At 36.3% G+C, this 25,055-nt stretch overlaps 1 protein-coding gene across 3 annotated transcripts in view; it reads left to right on the forward strand.

Moving 5' to 3' along the window:
- The window catches only part of PRL-1 (protein-tyrosine phosphatase 4A family member PRL-1), a 78,985-nt gene that overhangs the window by 14,259 nt on the left and 39,671 nt on the right, over window positions 1–25,055 (forward strand). The window contains exon 1 of one of the 3 annotated variants that reach the window (XM_089235601.1): window positions 4,499–4,591. The exons of 1 other annotated variant lie outside the window; for it this stretch is intronic. The gene's annotated coding sequence lies outside the window, so the exon portion shown is untranslated. Of the gene's footprint in view, window positions 1–4,498; window positions 4,592–5,654; window positions 5,960–25,055 lie in introns of those variants that run through there. One more of the 3 variants, XM_089235600.1, reaches the window with a different exon arrangement.

The following is a 25,055-nucleotide window of genomic DNA, read 5'->3' on the forward strand; positions in this document are numbered from 1 at the left end:
ACATGGAAGTCTGGGGGGGGGGGGCACGATGATGTCAATACATACATAAGATCAGTCGACTCCACCTTTGTCGCTGGGGGGGGGGGCAATGCCCCCCACTTTCCCCCCGTATCACCGCCCATGCGGAGAGACTTTTTCAAATGGGAGACCGGCTCTCATTCGCACCTCGAAGCTGGGTAACCGCAGAAAACCAACTTCAGCCGAAACGCTCACTCACTAATAAACTCAAACAAGCTGTTTTCTTTCCTCTCTCATCATCGCGAGTCTTTGTTGTAATTCTACGACGTTGTTCTTTTAACCTTTCTTTTATTTCTATACGATTATTAGGGGTTTATTTCTCCCACGTGTGATGTATGTATGATATATGTGGGATTTATGCTATGTACATACGTTGGCGTACGCAAAAGGAAGGAGGGTTGGGATTCTAAACCCCCCAAGCCGATATTCTAGTGTTATTTTGCAGTAAAAAAACGTAAACCCCACTCCTTGAAGGGGGAAAAAAAATTGAAAATCCCCCTTAAAAGTTCTGCGTACGCACGTGTATACATAAGAGAAAAATAGAACAGATAGGGTGATGGTGAACAGAGATCTACTTCGTGTACCTACTCTCTTATCTGTACTTGTCTATTATACGGTTTCCCTTTTCTTTCCCTTCAACTTCCTCTTTTTCTAAGGTTAGGACAAGGTTACCATATTTAGCGCCTATTCGTCAAATAGAAATCATCTGAATTTATTGCCAATACCTTGTAAGCGAAGGGGTTAAAAAGTCTCTCCACAGAGAGCAACAGGCCTAAAACGGTACATGATTACACTTCTGTCGATATTTCAAATATACGTGGCAGCACTGAAAATTCACACGGCTCTAGATACGCACTCACTGTTGATACAGAGGTGCTTTGTTCCACACACTGCCACGAAACTGGGCTGGAAGAGATTTCGGTAACGGGATAAGTCTGGTGGCAGAGTCCTGGCGTTCGTTCATTTAGCTGGAAAATTAGAAGGTCAGGAGAAATGTCTCAGACACGCATCATTCCACTTTTAAATTAGTAGATCTAAATGAGATTGGATTTCCAAATCTGTTTTATTAATCATTCTTCGATCGTTTTTACTAGTGAAGAAGAGTTGGGGCTTTTGCCAGTCATTCAAAGTTAAAAAATTATCCTTATTAGAACTATAAAAAAGTGCTAAACGATTTCATTCAATGTCACAGAATTTGTTTTCAAAATTTAATGTCAAATTATATATAGACATTTTATTTGTATGTTTTATTTCTAGGTCTTGGATCTTGCTTTTAGCCCATTACCTATTTAAATTAATTCATGGGGAAATGTAGTTTGGGTCAAAGTTACCCAAACCGGGGTTACTTGAACCCAAATTTCAATAACTTATATGTATATAATTAAAATTTTCGTTTGAGAAAACCCTAGAATTTTAGAAAAATATCACAAAAGTATTAAAAATTAGGTTAGGGCCCTTTCACACGGAGCGGATGCGGGTCCGGAAGAAGTTTTAACAATTGGAATATACTGCGCCTTTCAGACGAGCCGAAAAATCTCCGCACCTAGGAAATGTTCATGCGGGTCCGGACGTCGTCCGCATGTGTCAAAACCTAAGTGCGGGCTCCGCATCCGCACACAGAAGTTTTGACAATAGGTTTATTCGGAGCTGTTCAGACGATGCGGATGCGGAGCGAATTCGTCCGCATCTTTGGCTACTTTTTGAAGGTGATTTTTCACGGAATTTTTTTAATTATTTGCCATAAATACCCTTAAAAACACCATATGATGGTCCCTACTCATTAATATAATGTACCTACATACGTGTATCCCTTCGTTTCCTTCTGAGATTGAGATATAGCAACTTTAACTGCCTTTTGTCCATATTTCACAATTTTATACAATAAAACCTGCCAACAAGGGCCACTGACGGGACCAAAATTATAAGCCGTTCTGTTCATTACGAATATTTAATTGACTACATACTTTAATAACTTTTAAATTTAATTTAAAAATATTAATTTTTTTCTTTTTAAATTTTTAAAATTATTTAAAAAATTATAAATATTTGAAATATTATTTTAAATATTTGTTATTTTTTTAAATATTTATTATTTTTTTAAATTTTTAATCTTTTAATTTTTTCAAACTTAAAAAAAAATTCTTTTATTAAACAATGTTATCCACGTACGGTGTTCACTCATGTCCGGATTAAGACGTTTGAAGACCCTAGCACTTGAATATTTTTGGTGGTTCCCCCGATACCCCTACAAGTTTATTTTACTCGATATTCAGTCTATAAACTTAAAAAATGAAATTTTATATTTCAGAAATGACTAATCTAAGGATGGGATTTCACTATAAAAGGTTTATGAAAGTTATTTTATAAAACTTGAAAAAAGCAACTAATAAATTTATCGGTTGCATTTGCTCTAATGCAACCGATAAATTTATTAGTTGCTTTTTTTTAAATAATTGTTATAAAATTTTTATAGTGTAATCCGGCCGGGATTATACTATAATGTTTTATAAAAGAACTTTTATGAAAGTTGAAAAATTCAACCAATAGGCGCATCGGTTGAAAATGCAACCGGTGCACACACACACACATTTTGTATTAAAAAAATTCAACCAATAAGATAATATTGGTTGAATTTTTCACGTTTTATCAAAGAGCTTTTACAAAACTTTTATAGTGTAATCCCGGCCTAAGGCTGGTATTACACTATAAAACTTGAAAAATGTAACCAATAAACACATCTGTTACATTCGAGCGAACTTAACTGATCGGCCTATCGGTTGCATTTTTCAAGTTTTATAAACTAACTTTTATAAAACTTTTATACTGTAATCCCGGCCTAAGACAGAATTGTGATGTGAATATTTCTAAGCACAGACATTTTGAACGTTCCCACCCCTCCCCTTTTTTTCTACTTGCAAATTCTTTGATATCTCCTGAATTTTGTTTTTAGGAACATCGAATATTTTGGATGTTTTTGGATTGGATTTTTCGAACATTGGATGTTTTTGGAATTTTTCTTTCATATTTTTCCGGAAAGACGGATTTTTTTTTTCAAAATGTTTTGAAAATATTTGAAGACATTTTCTCCCATCCACTACTTGTGAGGATCGGAATTAAGACATCTTTATTCCCATATTCTATGTGGCTCTAGACTAAACCACCAAAGAATGCCTCTAGGCTGCCTATGGCCACTAAATCAGGGGTGAAGGAGAAAAATAATTACAAAAATTGCGAAAAAATAGTTTTTATGCACGAATTTCAACCTAAAGATGCGGGCGAAACACCCGCATCTTCAGTGCTCGTGTGAAAGGGTATGCGGACCCGCTTCCGCATCCGCTCCGTGTGAAAGGGGCCTTATCAGCATAATTAATGTTCAAGGCTATCATGTAAGAAATGTACAAAAATGTTCACTTTCGGAACTAAGTTACGTACAGGGTTTTGACAACGTGCTGTTGAAGTAGCAGAAATAAATCTCGAAAAGTGATATTGATAATACGTGTGTAAATGAAAGGGAAAAAAATGAGAGGAACGGGTTTTTCATTCTCTCCTTTTCCAGCCACGCTTTCCCTATTTATAAGTGATACTTTTTTTTACTTAAATCGTAGCAAGGGAGAAAAGAGTTTATTGCTGAGAGAGAGGTAATGGAAAAGAAGAAAAAAAATTCATTTACAGAGTCTACCAATTGTCTCGAGAGAAGGAATAAAGAGCGAAAGTATTTCTTTTTTGTGATAACTACTTCGCCTTTATAATATACCTCCTCAAGGGGTTAATATCGAAATGTGATCGCACCCCTTTTTCTGGTTTGTGCATTCACCTAATGCAGTGTTTCCCAAAGTGGGCAATATTGCCCCTGGGTGGGCGATGGAATGGTCTAACGGGGTGGTAGAAGCTATGGAGTTTAGTTTAGGATCCTACGGGTTGGCTTGAGTTAGGGGGTGATGATAGAGAAAACAATTAAATTGAAGAAAGCGATGTGTTGTGTTGAAGTTAGGCCGTGATGCGTATTTTATTATTTCTTTCTATATTCCCATTCTTATCTTATATGTACATCTCTCAAGTAAATTTTTCGCTCTTCATTTTGGCATTTGTGTGAAGTGAAAGTTTCTTTGACTTTGAGTACCTACTGTATGCCCCAAACACGAAGTCTCTCGAAAAATCTTTTTTTTTTGTATTTCTCTGTAAAAGCTTTACTTCAACTCTCAAGAGTATTTTTGCTTCACGTGATGATTTTAATGCCTACCCGTGATAACGAAAAAAAAAAGGATTACTACTCAATGTGTTCAGCGGAATATTTCCTTCGTGTTCATTGGCTTTTGAGCCTTAAATTTTATGGGTGTGGAGTGCAAGATTCTTTCTTCATAACCTGGCAACAAACACTCCCCTAAATCATTTTTTTTTTCGCTTTGTGACATCTCTGGGACAGATTCTTCTAAATGGGATTAAGTTTTCAACGTCACTTCGTAGACTGGAAGATAAAAGGCGTCGCGGTTATACAATATATATTCATACCTATTTGGAGACACAGCATTTTCTCTAGTTTTCAGTTGATTGTGTAATGTCTCGGTTCAACAAGGTAAGTTACTTCATATTCATTTTGCTTGCACTCCCGAATTACCACATCCTGGAGCTGGGCCCACTCTATAAAGTAAAAAGAACACTCATCCCTGGTCCTCGGGCTAGAGCCCTGTCGGCTTCCACCGTGGGGGGGGGGGGGTGTGCATGTCACGCTCTTTATGCTCCCCCCAATTTCGAATCAAGAATTTGTTTTGGTGTGAATGAAGATTGAAAACGAAACCAAAACGTGAATATTTAACTGATGTATAAACGCACTCTATTAATAGCTGGGTGCGTTTATTATAAAGTAATTACTTATACCAAGCTTACTTATACTATAAAGTAATTACTTATTAACTACTGTACTGTGTTTGAAGATAGGTTTGGGGTTTTATTTTCGAGTGAAGAGCAGAGCATTTGCGATTGAAGCAGGACCGCCCTCAAAAATGCGGGGAGGAATATTTTCATAATTTGTTTTCAAACTTCCACTGTTGGAAAAGAGCAGCCACATTGTTCAACTGTCAGACTTAGTTTTTTCCCTCGTGTCTATGACTATGAGCGTAACTCCCTCAGCTGTCGCACATCCCAAAGGGCGGCTCTGGTGTGAAGTTCCATTGCACTTTTTTTTTTTCATCAGAAATTTTCACGATTTCTACATTTTTGATCAACAAATAAAAACTGACTAAATCCCCCCATCCCCACGATTTTGTTTCTCTTGCTCTGATTTGTGTGAATTGGAACAATCTTTCAGTGATGTTGCTGGATGCAGTGTTAGACAGGTGGCCTTTCGAACACTCGCTGTCCATCATATTACGTATTCATTTTCCGCCCTTTCCGTCGTATAAACGCACAACACGGAGCGAAATCCTTTTCCACTGCGACTATTGCGCAATAGCGAAGCGAGTGACGTCATTAACCGTGGCGACTTCTTGGCCGAGTCTGGTTGGCGAGACCTTTTTGCCTTAGCATCCCAAGGCCGGTGCTTCCGGCAGTTTTTTGGCTTGTTTTACACAATTTGTTTTTTTTTCTTGTTTTTACTTTATTTTGGCTCGGGTTCAACTACGCGTATTTTCCCAAAGAATGAGATCCTTTATTACATGCTTTACGAGGAAGAGCAATTGATAGTGATTCAAGCCTTTCATGCGTGTGTGTGTGTGTGTGTGTGTGCGCGCGCGCGCGCGAGATTGTAGAATATATACGGTATTGTGACTTTTCATTTTTAGTGGTGGTTGGCCGTAATAATAGGCCGGTCTTCTAATTAAATTATTAACTGTCGAGATGTGATCCTTTGGAGTTATTCTGTAGGCGCCTTTTTTTTCCATCTTCCATATTGGTACTTTTTTATACTTGTACGTGCTGTGGATTTCTAAATGGGCAGTGATCTGAGGTAAGTGTGGTGAACTGATGACATTACCGTATGGGGGTGACCTTAACATAAGTATCGTGTTGAATATATGGATCTTGTGGTTTTTTTCCCTTAGTTTGTATGTGAGAATTCCGCTCTGTGTATATTATGATCGTTTTTGTCGTGTATAAATGCTGAACTGTCTCAGATTTATGTATCCATCTTCATTATCAATCTTCTATGCTTCATTTTTTCTTATTCTCTTTCCACATTAATATTGCCCAAGAAAAAATTGTTTTCTGTTGAAAAGTAACCGATCTCAAAATGTTTAAAAATGGTGCTTTCTACGTTAGAGATAATTGAATCATTGATAATTCGTGGGAAACTTGGACTCCATCTCCTTTTTCCATTAACTGGTGTGCACGCTGTCTTTCTTCAATCATTTAACAATAAAACCCTTCTTGATGGTCACCCGTTTTACGGCCAAATAATTTCCCTTAATGTCCGTAAATTATATTGCGGACACCCCTCAAATGCTCTTTTACGGCCAAATAATAATTTCCTCTTGTATAATAAAGGTATGCACTTCAAACTACTGAATAACGGTCACCCCCCTTTTACAAACTTTATTTTTTTGTCCTGCCGGTGTCCGTAAAAAAGGATTTTACTGTACTGCATAATCTCTTGACCGAATTCTTTTCCTCAAGCAGCCTTAAAAAAATCCCATTTTTCCTCTTACGTTGTTAAAAAAATGTTAATACTTCATTATAAATGGGTGGGGGAGAGTGCTTATTTATTATCACTTTTCCTCCACAAAATGATGAGCTAAAGTATTTCGTTTCCAGTCCCTAATTGACTTAATAGAGTATAATATCCGAAACCTTAATTGAAATTTAGTGGCTTAATATTCTTGTAATAGATACGTCATGAAGAAATATTGTAACTGATTCAATGTACAACATATGCGTAATTTTTCGAGGGTTCAATCTCTCGCTTAACCAGATTTTCGCTAAACCGGCTGACCCTCCGCCACAATTAAACGTGGTAAAAGAGGTTATACTGTAGTTACACCTTTCACATGAATTACATTACAAATGCAATATGAAAGAAAAAAAAGAGGAAAATACACTCAAATGTTGTAAATGGTAGGTTTCTCGTTTCTCTGATTTTTCATCATTTGATATTGAGCATCTTTTTTCATTACGGTAGATCAAGTCTTCATCTTTCGCATTTCCATAGTGATTTTGGGCCTGAAATGAATCTTTTTTTTTTTCGTTGGAAAATCTTGATTTGGGATTTTTTACATACAAATGTGGTTTTTTGTAGATTATTTGTACACATGCTGAATCTATTTGCATTTTTTTCTTCAAGACAAGTTGATGTTGTGGATGTTTTCAAGTGGCGAATGTGTGTGTGTGTGTGTGTGTGTGTGTGTGTCTCCTGAAGCGTTACTGCCTGTGGTTTGAGGCTTTTTTAGAGAACTTGTTGGTAAAAGGGAGAGAGAAGCTAAACAAAAACACTAGGCACACGTCCAGCGGCTGTCACGAGCGAAATAAAAAAAAGCGCCGTTCTGTGCTGATCTTTTATTTTTCTTAACTGTAGTCGTCTTTTTCATCTTTTCTGGAGTCCTTGACAGAACGGCGCTGCCCCTGTTGAATGTAGAAAACTTCGTCTCCTCATTCGCCTTCCTGAAATACCGCGAATCCGTCGTAGTTAAGCTGCGGTAGTTGAGGTGGGGAGAAACTTCGCATGCTTGTCTACCTGACGTTATTCGACCATTTCCTCGGCTGAAAATTGCAGAATGGATTTTTTTCTTTCGTGATTTTATTTTCCGGCTGCCGTAATTAGACATGGTTTTTTCAGCCCATGTCGACAATGTGGTAAATTGTTTCAAATGAGTTCAGTTTTCGTGATTAAAACTCTGTACCCTTGAGAAACGATTGAATTTTTCTGTGAAAATTTTAAACCACGGTCGGTCGAGCTGCGTACTTTTCCCTTCCTCCTGAACCTACAATTTTCCGCTGAGAATGCGTAGTTAGTATTTGTGATATTTATAATCGCTGCTTCCGTTCTTATTGCCGAATGGAAAACATGTATATCCACTTACTTTTTTCAAAAAACTACAGTCGATGCTCGTTATAGCGACCGTTCCATTACAACGACCGGTAAGATCAGTCCCAAATGTTTTCATGAAATGACTATCATATTTTGCTTTCGATATAACGACCCTCCCAGTATAACGCCCATTTGCGACGGGGCGAAGGGGATCGTTATATCGAGCGTCGACTGTATTATGAAAAAAACCGTAAGTGTGCTTTAAACGGGAAATCTTGATAAGAATTAAATTTGGGACCACGAAAATAAGTCGTACTAAGCGGGAAAACATAAGTTGGATCGTTATAAGCGGGATCGACTGTATACGTATTTACAAAATGATTTGGTCATACTGAGATTCCGAGGTCAAGAGAGAAGGGTCATAGCTAGAGCCTTGGTCCCAGGAAAATCTTTTTGCATAATTTCTCTCTCTCATCACTATTGTTGGAATTATCTTCCCCCCCCCCCCTGTTTTTAAACGATATATTTTTGAGAAATTTTCACTTGGCCATGGTATTTTTTCCCCTCCAATCAACTGTTCTATGGCACCGGGCTTGAAATTTTAATTTTTTAAGACACAAAAAAAAAACCGATATGTCGAAAATATGTGTAGGTCTGTGTTCGTTTCAAATAAATTCGATCATCCATTTTTCTGCGGCTTGATTAAGAACAACTGTTTATATCATTCTACATGAAGGAAATCTGAAAATGACATTTGATTCAAGATGACTGGGAGCTGTGATAGTGTTAGCTCTTCCATCAGACTATCATCCAAAGGAGTGCAGTGACCTCCCGCGAACAAATGTGGAAAAGTTTGTGGGAAAACTACTACTGCCTGACATTTGTCTGTACCAGCTTCCCGGAGCACTTTTCCCGCCAGTCCCGTCTGGATCATTCCTATAGTCTGGCTCCGCTTCGTCTTTTTCGGATTGTTTTCCGTCTGGTTTTTCCTGATAGGGCCAGTCTGCTGGAACTTTGTGCGTAATTATTCGCGCTGTGGATGGTATGAAGTGTCAAGACCAAGAAATTTTTGTTTGCAGTGATTTTTTTAAAATATCTGATTTTTCCGGGGGGTAGTCGGTAAAAGATGTGCTGAAGTTAAATTTAGCACTTTTTTTTTAAGATTTAATTATGTGAATGGAAAAATTTAAAAAGTTAACGAATTATTTCATATTTTTGTTTTCTAATTGCATTTCCCTTGGGATCATTGTGTGATCTGAATAACATCTTTGATGGATTATAAAATATATTCTGTATGTTTGTTACTTTATTAGCTTTTTTGCTGAGTTTTTTCCTCGTTGAAGGTTTACAACTAATTATATTTTTCCCTACACAAGTTTCAAGAAATTCTTCTGATCTTCTCGATATTACTTATGGCATCTTTTTTTTTTTTTTTGAAGAACCTTTTTATTTCGCGGTACACTTGGACTCTCACTGAACAGTTGAACTTCCGCTCCACTCTCTTGGTGATATTTTTTAAAAGTTAGTTTTTTAATGATTTAATCATTAAAAATAATATCAGTCACGAGTTTATTAATAAATAAAAATTATTTTTAAAATAATTATGAAATCACTGAAACAAGATTTGGTTAGGTATCTGAGCTTGACGATGTTGTAGAATATTTTTTTCTCAGGAACTCTCTTAAAGCTTCTTCCAAAGATTCTACGATCGGTTCTTATTTTTAATGTTTCATTACAGAAAAGAATTCACACAAATGGGGTGTTAAGAACAGAATTTTTGCTTTTTTAAAACATTTCAAAATGTGCCATTAATCGATTCCCAAATTTGTCTAATTTACTAAATTAAATAAAAATTTTATTATATATATTTTTTTAATGGTTTAATTGCGATTCTCTGCCATATTTCTCACAATGTATTTTTACTGTGACCTCTTTTATGTAATATTTCAATTCGCTGATGCTCGCACACGGTTCCCAAACATTGACTCGAAGAGTTGTTTCCAAGAATAAAATTCTGCGCTAGAGCCCCTTGACCATCGGTTCTCAACCGATGCTCCGTGTGCACTTCCCAGGGGCTCCGCGGCCACTCGAGAATAAAATCAATAAATTTGATAAACAAACCAAAAAAAAGAGGCCTAAAGGGTACCGCCACATAAATAATATACAATAATATACTAAAAAAAGGCTCCTCGAGTTAAGCAGGGCTCCGCCGAAGAAGTTATTCACTGAAAAGGGCTCCGCGAGTCGGAAAAGGTTGAGAACCGCTGCCCTTGACCATCTTTTTACCAACATTTAGTCACTAAATTTACTGATTAATTTCATTTTTATTAAAGTGACCACTCAGCTCCAAGGACTCCATGGAGCTCAGGTTGTAAACCATTACCTTAACCAGTGGTACTGTTCACTCAATCCGAAGACAATACTCGTTTATGTCGACTGGCTGCATAAAATTTTGGAATAAAAGTTTATGCAATAAATCGAACTTTCGAAAAAATTCGTTCCTCATCGACTTTACACCTCAATAGTTTTTTTATTGTATTTTCTATTTTTACGCGTTCTCTTCGGCAAATTTGATAGTCTTGTCTAGGACTTGTTTTTAATTCAGGTACTTTTGACTATTTTTGTATAAAACTGTGCAGTTGGTGTTAAAAAATTGAATGCAATGCTATTTTGTGTTAGAAAATGACCATGGCCTTCAAAAATATTGGTCCGGTTTATTCATTTTTTCGCTGAAACATATGAACTGTATTTGAATTTTTCAGGAAAATAAAAATTCAATATTTGAACATCGCGTTGATTTTTTTTTTTTTTCCCCCTGCCCTTTTTCTTGCATCTCATCAATAAGTTTCCCCTTTCGAAGTGAACGCCACGCCAAGGTTACAAGTTATTGACCGAAGCGAAGCTACGCCAAACAATTAGCACCGTGGTAGAAAAGAAGAAAAAGTAGATGAGACGACCTATTTTTAAATCTTCATTCATAAATAGGCCACCAACCAATCTCGGTGTCTAGATTTATAACGAATGGTTTTGGTTCCTCATGAATCGGGCCAGAGTTGGCTTTGACACCTTTTTTTTTTCATTTCCTTTTTTTCAATATTTTAAGTACTAATTAACTGACAATTGTTGTTGCAGCTATCAGTTGGATTAAAGGATCGATATGCGAAATGTTTGGTTAAATTGACCTTGACTTGATAATTTCCCCTCCTCCCCTTTTTTGGCTATCATCAATTTGCAGACTTATGGAGTCCTTGATTGGCGTCTTCGTCTCGCTAAGAAAAAAGTGTGGAATGATAATTTGTTCGAGTCGTTAAAGATGCTGCGAGATTAATCATTTCAATGACGGCGTTGACGTTTCGTTTATTTTAAAAGACTGGCAACGGAGAGATATTACAACGACGGACGTCTTAAGTAGGAAGCAGTTCACGCAAGACTGAGTGATAAGCTTGTTACGGGAACTTATGCAATCATATTATCGGGATTACCAATGAAATGCAATAGTGTGAAAGCTTTGTTTTGAAATTTCTGAAGCAATCGCAATGAAAATGTTCTATTTAGAACTGGCAAGCTCTTTCATGAATGTATTTGCTGCTCATGAATATATTACTGCTCAGTAATCTCAAATCGTTCTTTTTCATTTAGGAGGCGGGTTTTCTCTGCTTGTTGCACTTTTCGGACTACCCCCCCCCCCCCGCTTTTTTTTTTTAAGATGTGCAGTTAACGTGAATGGTCCCCATGGTTGTTTGCGATTTCGATTGAATGTTCCAGGAACGATAACAGACTCATGGGAAGTAATTTTTGAGTGTAACAATTGGACATTATATACGGCTGTGCCAAGCGGGTGAAAAAATTTGATTTCGTGCTTGAATGTTGGTAGAAGCCCTTTTGATCTTTCTGTGGAATCAGAGGGTGGCCGACTACGAGACCAAGAGGAACGACAAGACTTAATGATTCAGAGTATACTTGTACAGTATTCAGCTTCTATTTTTATATTCTATTCAGCTTCTATTAGGTATTAGGGATGGAACGAATAGTGATTTAGCCGAATACCGAATATTCGACTTACGTTTTGGCCAAATATAAATTTTCTTAAAATTCACCAAATTATAAGATTCCCGTTTTTAATTGAAAATTATTGGTGATTTCAAATGATTGATATTGAATATTAATTATTCAATTCATCTAAATAAATATTAAACTATTATCTGAAAGATTTTTATTGCCATGATACTGACAATCAAATTAACAATGACATTGTATTTTAATATTGCAGTAATATCTCCGCTAACAAAGATGATTCGTTCCGGAATCACGTTCGTTAGCCGAAACATAATTTCCCTTAGGTTTCTATCCAGTTTGTCTAAAATTTAAAAGTTTTAAAACATAAAGGAGTGATATAAAAGACAAACTGGCTGAAAGCTAAAATGAACAGCATCAAAATTGGATAAATGAGAATATACAGGAAGATATGAAAGTACTGAAGATATTTTTTATTTTAGAGACACAACATTGGTATCAGGATGGATGATATCAGAAATTTTTGAGCGAAAGATGGTTGAATAAGCTGTCTTTTTTTTTTTTTTTTTTTTAATTTTTTTCCATCTTATCTGATTTATTGCATTTACCCTAAAAATACAAATTAATCGCTGTCATTCAAATATTACGTCAGCATCGATGGGGGGGGGGGGTGTTCCAATTTGCTGACTTTTGATGATAGGGGGGGGGGGGGTTCGGAGGATGCTTACGTCATTAATCACCCTTTAAGAAGATATGAAATATTCTTAACTGCATCTCTTTTCGGTGCGCCAAAAACGAAAAAAACCTTTCAATAGTTATTGGGCACTTGAACTAACATTCTTCCTATTGATAAGTCCCCTACAGAGTCACTTCAGTGATTTCTAAATGTTTCATGAATCCTTCAAGTGCTCTGGAAATGTTTCCGTGCCGCTTAAGTGCTCTGGAACAGTGCCACGTATTGCTCAAGTGATCCGTAATTATGCTACGGATCACTTAAGTAATCTGGGAATGTTCCGCGTGTAACTTAGTGATGTAGAACCGCATTGGGCGCCGCTTAAGTGCTCCCAGTGCTCCTAATTGTGCCACTCAAGGGATCTCTAAATGTACCACGGATCGTTTAAGTGTTCTGAAACTGTGTTGCGGGTTACTTAAGTGATCTGAAAATGTTCCACGGGCCACTTAAATGCTTTGGAATAATGTCGGGTCATTTAAGCGATTTGTAAATGTGCCGCTTAGTTCATTTTTATAAAATTAAGTTTGAGGGGCCTATACCTTCAGGGCCACATTTGGTCCGCGGGTCAAGGGTTTACCATTTATGGCTTAAAGGGTGGGTCGCAATGAATTTCTTGAAGAGAAATTTTGAGTTCTCACCCTTCAAATAGCATTTAAATTGACAGAAATTGATTATAACATATAAAGGTATTTTTTTTTTCAAAAATTTTGCATTAAAATTTTTTTTTTCATCTGGGAGGGAGGTGCGTGAGTCCCCTATGCCTCCCCGCATACGTTTCTGATCCCACTAATATGCGTTAGGAGGTAGGGGGCAGTGCTGACGGAATTTTGCTGCCAAGGGGGAAGAGGGGGTCAAAAATGGCTAAATATTTGCTGACGTAATACTTGAACGGCCCCTAAGTATAAAAATGAATGAAAATGTGTTTGGGGACACTCTAAACATTGAGAAACTGAATTTGAAGGTTGATGACGGGGAAAAAACACACGCCAAACAAGTTTCGAACGATAAATACTCCATATGCTACGCGAGTGTTTGGATTCAGTGCTGTTAAAAAAAAAATTTAATTTTATGGAGGTGAAAAACAAACTTTTTTATTACTCTTCATTTCGGTGACACTATATGCGTGATTGAACGAATATTTATACAATAATTATTTCAAACGATGTGCCACAAAGTAATTGCTTGTGACTACAATTTCATCAAAATTAGAAAAAAATATAAGAATTTTCCGTCGAACATTGCGCTATATTATAATTTTGTTTCATTTTGCAATTTCCCAATTTTTGATAATGCTAAAAATACGGATGAAACGAAATGCCGTGGTTTTAGCAAAGACGACGACACCACTATCCTGAACTTGGCGCACAAACAAGATGTTTTACGCTATTGGGAGAACCATTATTTATTGATTATCTCCATAAATATTTACATCAATCTAATTGTATGGTATTAATTTGTGAATTCTTTGCACTTTATTATATTTACCATTTCAGCTCATGAATGCTGTCTAAGGAATGAAACAAATTTCTGAAATAGTGAAAAATTGCAAAATTTCGTTTTACTCGAATACTTAAAAAAAAATGTTTGAAAAACTGGATGGATGGCTTATTTGTCGTATCACCGTATACTTAAAACAATAATTGCCCATTTCAGCAAAGTTGAGCTTCGTATTTGAACATTTTCGCATAATTTGTCATGAGAAATTTTTCAATCGTTTTCAAATTTATATCTAGTATATGGTCCCTAAAAGTGGTCATTTTCATATAATCGCTCGTATCTTGCGAAATAGAGGTCAGATTGAAATGGAAAATGATTCCGTTGGGTTTTCGACTATGCTGATTCGAATGAAGTAAAAATTAATGTATGCGTCTATTCATAAATTTTTGTTTTCATAACTCATATTTTAAGAAAAGCCAAATTCAAAATGAGTAATAAAATTGTTTAGCCCGTTAGAATCTATCATTTTAAAATAAAAAGTAATGAGATACCTATATTATTTTAGCAATTATGCTCAAAAACAAATGTTCCTGTTTAACATTACGACACTCGTTTTTCAAAAATTTATATTTCACTGTTTGTTCAAAATTGATGAAATTTAGTATTTCGGCATTTCATGAGAGAGATACTGAATCCAAATATGGAAGGGAAAAAAAAAATGAGGTTGCTATATTGAACGTACAAAAGTTGAATCTACTTTTAACATCTAGAATCTGTGTTCCTTAACCTTTTTCAGCTTATGGCTCCTATGGGTCATTTTTTTTTCTCGTAGCCCCCCCCCGCCCTATCCATGGCCCCCCTCATCCAAAAGCGAGATGCTTTCTATTTTTTTATTATGAATGAAATTTTAATAAATTAGATCAATCTCTGGAATCCTGGCTAGGCACGGATTCAAATTGTGGATTATCTCTCCCAGGAGTCAAATTATATTGCAAAAAACGGTCTGTGTAAAATACGGGACGATCCAACGAACCTGAACGATAAATCGACGCTCCCAACTCATCAACCGTTGCTCTGGCGGCCCTCCATACTTAGCTGAAAATAACAGCTTACATATGAAAATAATAGTACCAGATCCCATATAGTGTAGTCCCCTTCCTCCATTCCATTATAGACATGAAGACCCGGGTCATGCCCACATAGACCCAAGGGTTTAGATGCCCCTGGTTCTATGGATGAATGTGAAAGTAGTAATATTTTTCCACCATGTTTCACTTTTAAAGCTTCTCTCTTCATAGCTCTGACTCCCTTCACCACCTGTCGTTGATCGCCTTTTTTTTCTCCCTTGGCGCCCTAGAATATCCCAGGACCGCAAGGGGGCCATATGGCCTCAAGTTGAAAACCACTGATCTAGATGGCCCCTTAAGAAAAAAATGAACTCAATACACTTATGGAAGATCTTAAACGAAGAGAAGAATGCTACCTTTCTTTTTTTTTTTTTTTACAATAAGTAGAACCCAAGATATCGTCATCGTTCGGTTAAAAGTTGTGCGTACTGTACATGACATGAATGATGTTTCAGAATTGGGAGATAGAAATCAAATGAAACCTCGCTAACTTGGCATCCGCTAAGTCGACATGCTCGTCGATATTTTTTGATGTCGAGTTATTGAGGTTCTACTGTGTTATAATGACAATTGGTGTTACTTTGGGGAAACATCCATAGATGTAAAAACCCAATATCCATACTTTTGATTTTCGTTAAGTCTTGATCAAAGGTGCTGGCCACCAAGCCAGATTTTCCCGAGAAAATGGGATCTTGTTGCCTGTGAAAGATGCTAAAAAAAAAACCCAGCAGATGTGCAGAAACTGCCCTATATAAAGTTCCATGCGGTATCTAAAGTTTCCGATGGTAATATGTCCAATATTTTTATTTTGACAGAATTCGAAATTTGATATTCTTATGCTGTGTGGCTAATATTGTTTGGACACACGACCTAATTTTTTTTTTTTTTTTTGCTTGTGTGATTTGTAGTTTCCTGATAGTTCCCCATATTGTGCCGAGAAGTGTATATCATGCGGAAAATCACGTTCTTATTTTCTTACGATAGCTGAAATATTTGTTTCTTCTCGGGCTCCATTATTTGACAATTTTATTTCTTTAATCATGTGATATATGCAGTTTTCAATGCTTTTACAACTCCATTGTAATACAAATATGTTTAAAACTGCTTCATATAGGTTTCTTTAGAATATTGTGGCAAGTTGGTTTTATCGCAAGGTATGCTGTATTCCCTAACGTGTGCGAGTATAAATTTTTTTAGTCAGAAATTGCATGTGTGATCCGAACGCAAAAAATCCAACTATGTTAACTAAAAATATGCGGAAATGAACGCCAGACAGCTGTTTCGGAGCTAATATATGTAGCTACTTCGTCAGTGGAAAATGAAAGTGAAAAACCTGTTATAGCGCATGTCACTCGCTAAACACGCGGTGTGATGATAGTGATGATGAAACGATTACGATTCGGTGTGTATCAATGATGGAGTGGCTGTGAATACCTCCCATTTCACAGATCACCGTCTCACTTCTGATGAGCTGAATGAAGACTGTAAATTAATGAATGGGTTGGGCTTCATAATATTTTTTTCCTTATGGTAGTCAAAAGTTAATTATTAAAATTCGAAGAATCTTCGTAAACTTTAGAACTCGTGGGAAAATCGGTTTAGAAATTCGTACATACAAGGTTTTCTCTTCTATGATGGGAACAGGAGCCGTCTTTTGAATGAGGCGAAATGTTTATTGGTTTGATGTAAAGTGGATTGATTTTCTTCATTTATCAAGCGAGCTCAGTGATCCATACTAATATTATAATCCTAGAGTGGAAAATTAAATCGAGTACACAGGCCTACTGTACTGTATTACTTTGCTGCATTACTCGTACAGATAGGATTAACTGCAGCTAAATGAATAATATATCTCTATATTATATAATGTGCGTTATAGTCCGCTCTTTGCATTGATGAATGCAGTAATGATTCGGAATCGCCAGTGTAACTTATGATGTGGATATTAGATCCGCTCGTGAACGATAATTCTGTTCCAAGGAGAATCTTATCCCCGTTGCCTAAAAAACTGAACGAGGCTTTTTTATTATCGTGGTTAGAGAAAATGGACTACTTAATACCTACCCCAAAGGGATTTTTTTTTCTTTCAGTTATGTTATTCTTTTTTTTATAAAACGGAGTCATGGAAAGTGAACTAAGATGATAAAGCTGGATTATACGGACAAACAACACATAGGAATCCTTTTTACGTATCGACGCAAAGCTTTTTAAAAGAGCGAAGTCCTTATCTTGTTTTTATTTTCCGACTGTTGGCGTATCCGGTGAGTGTTGTCATTTTTATACCTGCAATTTACTTTATCAGCATTTATATTGGAGCGTGCTCGTATCCATAGACTTTCCGGAAGATTCGGGATGTAGGTAAGCTTGCGTATTTTCTTTCAATTCCTAATAATTGTGCAATCGAAATTTATCTACGGGTGTAATTAAGTGACAATTTCGTTGAAAAAAAAATTACGTAGAATTATTTTAGTATACTTTCTTGTAGTCGTCGCCTTATTTTCCCAACGAATTACGGCGTTTTAGTTTAACACTAGAAATACCAAGCGGCCACTTTGATCTTTTCAAAATTTGATCGAAATTTGCAATGCTATTTTTGAAAATTTCCGTCCGCGACTTTTTCAAATTCGTTGAAAGGAATCTTTTTGAGCAAAAACGAAAATTGTAAGTCATTCCATTGGTGGTTAATAATTATATTCACCTCGGTTGCGGGGGGGGGGGGGGCACAAATCGGGTAACCCTATTAATTCGGGTACTTGAGGCCGCTTTCCCCCAAGACCAGTGTCACCTGGGTGACGTAGAACAACACGTTCCGAAATTCTGAAATTAATTAATTTGAAAAATGTAAACGTAATATTCATGAGGCTGGGCCCCCATGTCCCCGAAAATCATAAAAACATCGCAAGTCATAACATCGTACGTCAAAACATCGCCTGAACATGGCCCTCGAAAAAAGATCGCCTTATGAAAAATTTTTAAATTTAAAATTTAATGGATTAAAAATTGTAATGGAAATCACCTCATCCCTTTTTTTTGTTCAACTGGTAACCAAAGCTGCACTAAAAGTGCATTAAACTTTCAAGCGGCTTTGATTGTGACAAAGCCACACTGTCATGTGTATGTCTGTGTTCGACTGTTTCCACGCCTATTAGTTTTCTCTCAATACTTCTAATTCGGCCTTTTTCTGAGTAATGGACAATGAACAGAGAGAGAGAGAGTTCTTATAAATTCTGTATTATACAAAAAGGTTGTTTTAACAGCTGGCTGATGCGAAAATATATTTTGGAAAGAGAAAATTTAACTGCCCCTGCGGGGAATCAAACCCACTTTCTAATCGAGTGAACGCCCTAGACCAGCGGTTCTTAACTGTTTTTTGCTCATGGCCCCCTTGCGACCATGATCAATTTCCTACCCACCCCCGTTTTCCCGTTAAATGACAACTGCTCAAATATTGTTTGCAGTATAAATATGTTTGAATTTAATTTATTTTTAATTTATGAAAATTAAAACACAGTAAAAAAATACATGTTATTTACAATCAATGTAAACATTGTGCTTGAAGACGGCATAATGTCATCAAGTTACTGTTCAGGATGAAGTTTGAATTATTTACAAATTAGTCTGTCTTGGGTAAATTTGAATTTGGGTGAATCAGAATTTCAAACAAATCAGGAAGTATAAATAATCAGATTTAAAAAAAGAAAGTTATCGGTTTATTTATAATTTCGATACGGTGAGATTTTTACATTCGTCGTGAAAATCTGATGTCTCGCTGAATGACAAGCTATCTCCAAGTGGCTTTTTGGTTCATAATGTGACACCTCTCGCCCACAGCGAACGAAGCAACGTGTGAGTCTGTTATGTGAAATATTGTGTTATTTCACATAACAGACACTACTGTATGTAATGTACAGAGGGCATAGGTAACAAGACGTATGGTATTTTACTTTACTGGGGCAAACCGCGTTCACCCTACAGGAATACTTTCAATTAGAAAAATTATTCAAATAACGTGAAGTACTCAGATATGCCATTCATGTTGCAAGGGGGTGTATAGTTATGAAAATAAAAATGTTAACTTTTTATACGGACACGTGTGCTCAAAAACCCAATTACAATGTTGTTGCCCCGTCTCTTGACGCCAAAAAAACCGTTTTATCCGCATTTAACGTTGTTTTTTTGGTTGTCTTCAAATAAATGTTACTGTCAATCACTGTCAGTAAAGTGACACTGTATGCATATATATATGTACATTCATCTCGAAACCTTATAATTATTGATAACACAAGCTTTTATGACAAGGGCTTTGATTTTTATGACCTAAAGAAGAAACGTAGTAGCTAATAATTTATCAGCAACGACGTTTCATCTTTAGGTAAAAATCAGAACCCTACTTATGAGAAATTGGTAACACACACGCAAAAAAACTCAACTTTGCAAGAAACTGAAAGGGAATTCCTGATATTCGAATTAACCAAGTTCACCTGTACCTTTATTATTTCTGTAATAAAATCTCAGAAAAATATGCGATAGTGTATAATCTTAAGGAATAAAGCGATTATAAAATAATGAAGCGCAATTAAAAATATCCGATGTCTTTTTGAAACTCAAAGCCGCTGATTATATGCAGGTAAATACTATATATATATATATATATATATATATATATAAAAAAAAATCACACACACAGTATATTAATTTTCGGTGATGTTTTTGCCACGGCGATGTTTTGACGGGCGATGATTTGACGCGATACCGTAAAAAGGGGTTTTACTGTAATTCTATATCGAAGGTAAGCAAGCTGGAAATTGGTGTGTCCGTATTGATCTAATAAACATACGTGCAGGAATGAATTGAATTTAAGTAAATAGGGCGCCTACAAAGAATATTGAAGTATTTGAATTTTTTCTCTATATCAAGGTAAGATTTGTTTTTATTTGTTTTCAATTCGACATAATTGCAAATCGTATTGATTTACATAGTTATAAATGAGGGTCCTTTTCCAATTTGATCATTGATCATTTTCTGCACACGGGCTAATTATTAGACTGGGAGCTAGTTTATTGCTGATTCCTACCGCAGCCTTTTTTTTATACTCATTGAGAGGTTAGTGCGCTAACCCTCTCGATGTGGACTCCCTGCGGTATTAATCTTTTTCCTATGGTCATGCCGCTATTTCTGTTGTACCCCTATGTCAGGGGGTTAGGCGAGTATCTTGGCTACCGTCCTTTTTTTCTTCTAAAGTCGCAAACACTGCCTTATCATCAGAAAAGCACCAATGTTGGGATTCCAATACATGCTTCAATCCGAATTTTTACTATGTTGATTCTTGAATTGTATGTAGATTAATTCTTTCCAAATCTAAATCGGGTACAAAATTAAGCAATAGTAGAAGAGAGCTGATACAGAGCATAGAAGTTTATGGTATTGAACAGAAAAATTTCACCCGATTTATGTTTTTCATTCTTGAAAATATATTTTTTCTTAAGAAAAACTATTGGTTGCAGTCTTGGAATTCAACACTTAAATTCAAGTGAATTTTTTTCTAACTTTATATTTGGAGTGTTTATTGCAATAATAAAGCTTACGATTCATGCGCCTGGCACCTCAAAGATAACATTGTTTTCTCTCGTCGAAAACAACAGCGATATTTATTGTTTGAGAACGGGGGGGGGGGGGGGAAGGACGATCCTAAACATTTTGTCTCTACGAATAGGTTGGGCAAAAGGTGCGTAAATATGTCTTGTATACTTTCTCGAAAATTTTATATTAAGGGTTTCCCCTCTTCCATTTTAGATTAAGAAAACATTTTTGCGTTTTAGTTTTTCGCCATGTTCAGTTTTTGAATCAATCTCTGCTGTTTGATGATGCCATTTATAAATTAATCCAATTTAATACCTCTTAATTGAACGAACCCTTATTACATACAGCTTTTCGTGTATAATATTTATTAATTTTCGAGAAAATAATCTAAGAAATTTTTATATACTAATAAATCTATTTTTATCATTCGCAGTCCGTACTTGCATTATATCTTTTTTGGTTCTCGATGCCCCCCGCACTTAATACGATTTATAGATCGATAGAAAATCTTAATCAGGCATGGTGGTATCAGTATCTCAGTAGTAACTATGGTTTTACTGACGTGACAGCATGTGGTTCTCGAGCCACAGTTTGACCACATCTGGTACAGATCTTGGCAGTAGGTACAGTAGTCTCGCAAGTTCGAGGTTCCGGATAATCTGAGGTGCTGGAGTTTTTTAAAATTCCTTCTCAAATCTTTTTCTGTTTTTCACCAAGAACACGTTTTGTTTGATTCTTCGAGCGAATGCGAGTAATTTTAAGGGGTCTTCAAAACCTTACACTGAGGTCTTCAAAAGACCCCCAGGTCAGTTTTTCTCAGGTCTCTATAGTAAATTTATAGTGCAGAAAAAGTAATTCATTCACATCTGGCTCCAGGGATAGGAAAGCCGCTATCATTTTCCCTTATTAAAAAGCCATCGGTCTAAGTGACCCTAATTTTAACGAACTGAGCTACTGTTGAATAAAGAAGAAAATAGATAAAAGTACGAATACGTAATCCCTTCCCCGAAAGTCAATTACTATTCGTCCCCCCCACAAATATGAGGTAGACTGTCCCGTTCACCTAGGATTCTAGACTACTGTATTCCAATCTTTCCCCCCTACCATTGTGAGTTTTATTTCAAACATTTTATTTTTTGTGTGTTTGGAGGATGCAAGTTTTTGTTTTTGGCTAATTTGGGACATTATGCTGATGCGAGTTGAATAACTTCATAAAGAGAATTTCACTTTTATAGTTTTCAGTATGTTTTCTGTCTTTTCAATAGAGAAGTATAATAGAAGTGAAGTTTGGGAGTTCTTGGAAATTTTTTCTCGTTACAAAAACTCATCATAGTACGGTAAAAGAACCGTGGAAAAGAGTTTTTCCCGTTTGTAAAAGTTTTACCGTAGTACTACTATGAATTCATTGGCTTGTTATGTGAAGTGAAAGTCTTACTTCGTGGAATGTAGTGATAAGAGGCGCCTGTCATATCCTTCCCGGCCAAAGAAAAAGCCAAACTCTTCCTGTAGCCCAGACAGTCTAATCAGTTTCAGTAGAAGAGTGGCAAGCAATGCGGCTTTTGCTCCGTTTCGTCCCATTTGCTTTGCTGGAAGAAATAGCCAGTTGTCGCTTCGAATACGATACGGAAATGGGATACGAGAATAATACGTTGCACATGATATACTGTCGTAATTTTTTTCCCTTTTACAATATGCTCTTGTGAAACACCTACAGAAGTGAATGTACGCTATGGGGTTCACTGAGTGCCTTTCTGGACGCTCTGACGTTTCATAAAGATTATTCTCGGTACTCCAAATGTACGACAGTCAACTTTTTTTCCAATCGATAACATGCTTATTCAATTGCTGTCTGACGCCTCGGGTATAATTTTGTTTTTCATCCTTTTAATGAGCTTTTGATGTGCAAACATCGCAGTCCTCACTCTTAAATATTTCTCTAAAATAACGTTTTACTCTAGACTTTAAATCATACGTTTTCCGTCCTCTGACGTCTACGATGACGTCAACCGAAATTTCCATTCCCGGTGTTTTTCTGTGAATAAGAATTTTATAAAGCTTTTATTTTTAGAATCGTGGTAAAGGGGGTGGTGTGGTAATCAAGCTTTTCACTGGATCCGTTTTCTTGCAAGGTCTTATATACGTTTCCTTAGTGAAAAAAACTAACTTTCGTTTAGTTTTTCCAGAAACTAGATTCCTTATTTTTCCTGGAAATGATGTCTGGCCTGGAAAAAGCAATTTCTCTTTCCTCTTCACTCCGGGGAATTCGTGTGTGTAGGTGGAAAACGTCTGTAAGGTCGTACTGTTATAAAGAGCGGCAGTAGGGGCAAAAAGGGGCTTCTGCCCCACCGCAGCCGCCGCAGCCGCAGCCATTCCCCATTCCGCAGCCACCGCATCCTTCTATTCCGCAGCCATCCCCCACTTTTCCGCAGCCAGCACCTGAGTCATTTTCTTCTGTGATAAGAGATCTTTCTTAAATAAAACTTTAGTGTCTGACATCAAGTCAACGCAGCTGTAATGACGTCAAAGATTTTTCAACGCTGTCCCCATTCCGCAGCCACCGCAACCTTCCATTCCGCAGCCATCACCCACTTTTCCGCAGCCAGCACCTGAGTCATTTTCTTCTGTGATCTTGAGGGGTCTTTCTTAAATCAAACTTTAGTGTCTGATCACTCCCATGACGTCAAAGATTTTTCAACGCTGCCCCCATTCCGCAGCCACCGCAACCTTCTATTCCGCAGCCATACCCCACTTTTCCGCAGCCAGCACCTGAGTCATTTTGTTTAGTGTGATAAGAGAATCACTTCTTTCTTGATTCAGAGGGATCTTTCCTAAATTAAACTTTAGTGTCTGATGTCAGGGGTTGCGTTAGCAAGCTAGATATTTAAATTTCTACCAGGGATCTTTCTCAAATTATCGTTTTTTAACTTAATTTTTTTCTGTCGTTATTCTAAGAGGGCTCAATTATTTTGAAATAAAAATCTCCCAAAATTATCGTTTTTATTTTTAGCCACTGCAAGTCGTGTGGGGTCGTTCTTGAATTAAACTTTTTCATATCATCCTAAAAAGTTTTCCCCAAGTCTCAACGATGATGTCACAACACTCCGTGATAGGATTTAGAAGGATCTTTCTTAAATTAACGTTTTTTAACTAACTTTTTTTCAAAGAGGTTTGATGAGGGCTTAAATTATTTTAAAATAAAAAATTATCGGGTTTTTTTTAGCCACTACGATGCAAGTCGTTCCTAAATTAAATTTTTTATGTCACATTTTCTAAGGTTCCAAGTTGTTATTCTTGTTCCAAGTTGTTACCAAGTTGGTATTTGTATTTGTATTTGTATTTGTAAAAGGGCTCGTCATATATTAAATTATCTTTTGGAATTTCTTATTTCTATCTCAAGTGATGAGATTTTTTTTTTTTTTCAAAGAGGGTGCAATTCCTAAATTATCGTTTGAAATTTTTTTTTTATCCCCATGTTCAAATCTGACTTTCAACCAAATAATGCGATTTTTCACAAGAGGGGACTTGTTCATAAATCAGCTAGTAAAAATGCATGTAAAAAGACTTTAAATCTTACGCAACAAAATATTTGAATAGTAATATATATATATATAATCACCACTTTATATTTTTGTATACGTCCTTCCAAATTAACGTTTTCACTAATACCATGATGTCACAACACTCCGTGATGGGGTATTTTTCAAAGAGGGGTTGTATCGTTTGGAAATTTTTTTTTTTTTTGTGAAATTCGTCACAACTCTGACCTCACATCCGTCCCTAATGTTCTATACCTTTTTTCTTTTTTTTTTAAATTTCATGCCCATGACGTCGTCAGGTCATTATTCTGAAATATTTTTTTTTCACAGGGGTCGTTCTTGAATTATCGTTTACGCGTCGTTAAATTATCGTTTGGAAAACTTTTCATTCTGACATGTTTTTTACCATCGTGTAACTTCTCTTGAAATACGAGTTCGTTTACTTATCTGAGAAAATTTTCCGAGCTGTAAAATAAAAGAGTTACTACAAATGAATTGCAAAGTCTTTTTTACAAATCAAGTTTTCAATTATTCAATATTTTAAATAATTTTCTTCAATCATACATTTCAAATTTTCATAATTAATCAAATAATTCTCCGTGGCGTTATGATTTTCCACTAGAATTTCAGCGATGTCATGAAAGTCAAGGCATGAT

The sequence above is a fragment of the Pholcus phalangioides genome, unplaced genomic scaffold (assembly GCF_987345545.1).
Source record: "Pholcus phalangioides strain wild (caught in Gottingen) unplaced genomic scaffold, Ppha-v1.0 ptg000009l_1, whole genome shotgun sequence".
In the NCBI taxonomy this organism is placed as follows: domain Eukaryota; kingdom Metazoa; phylum Arthropoda; class Arachnida; order Araneae; family Pholcidae; genus Pholcus; species Pholcus phalangioides.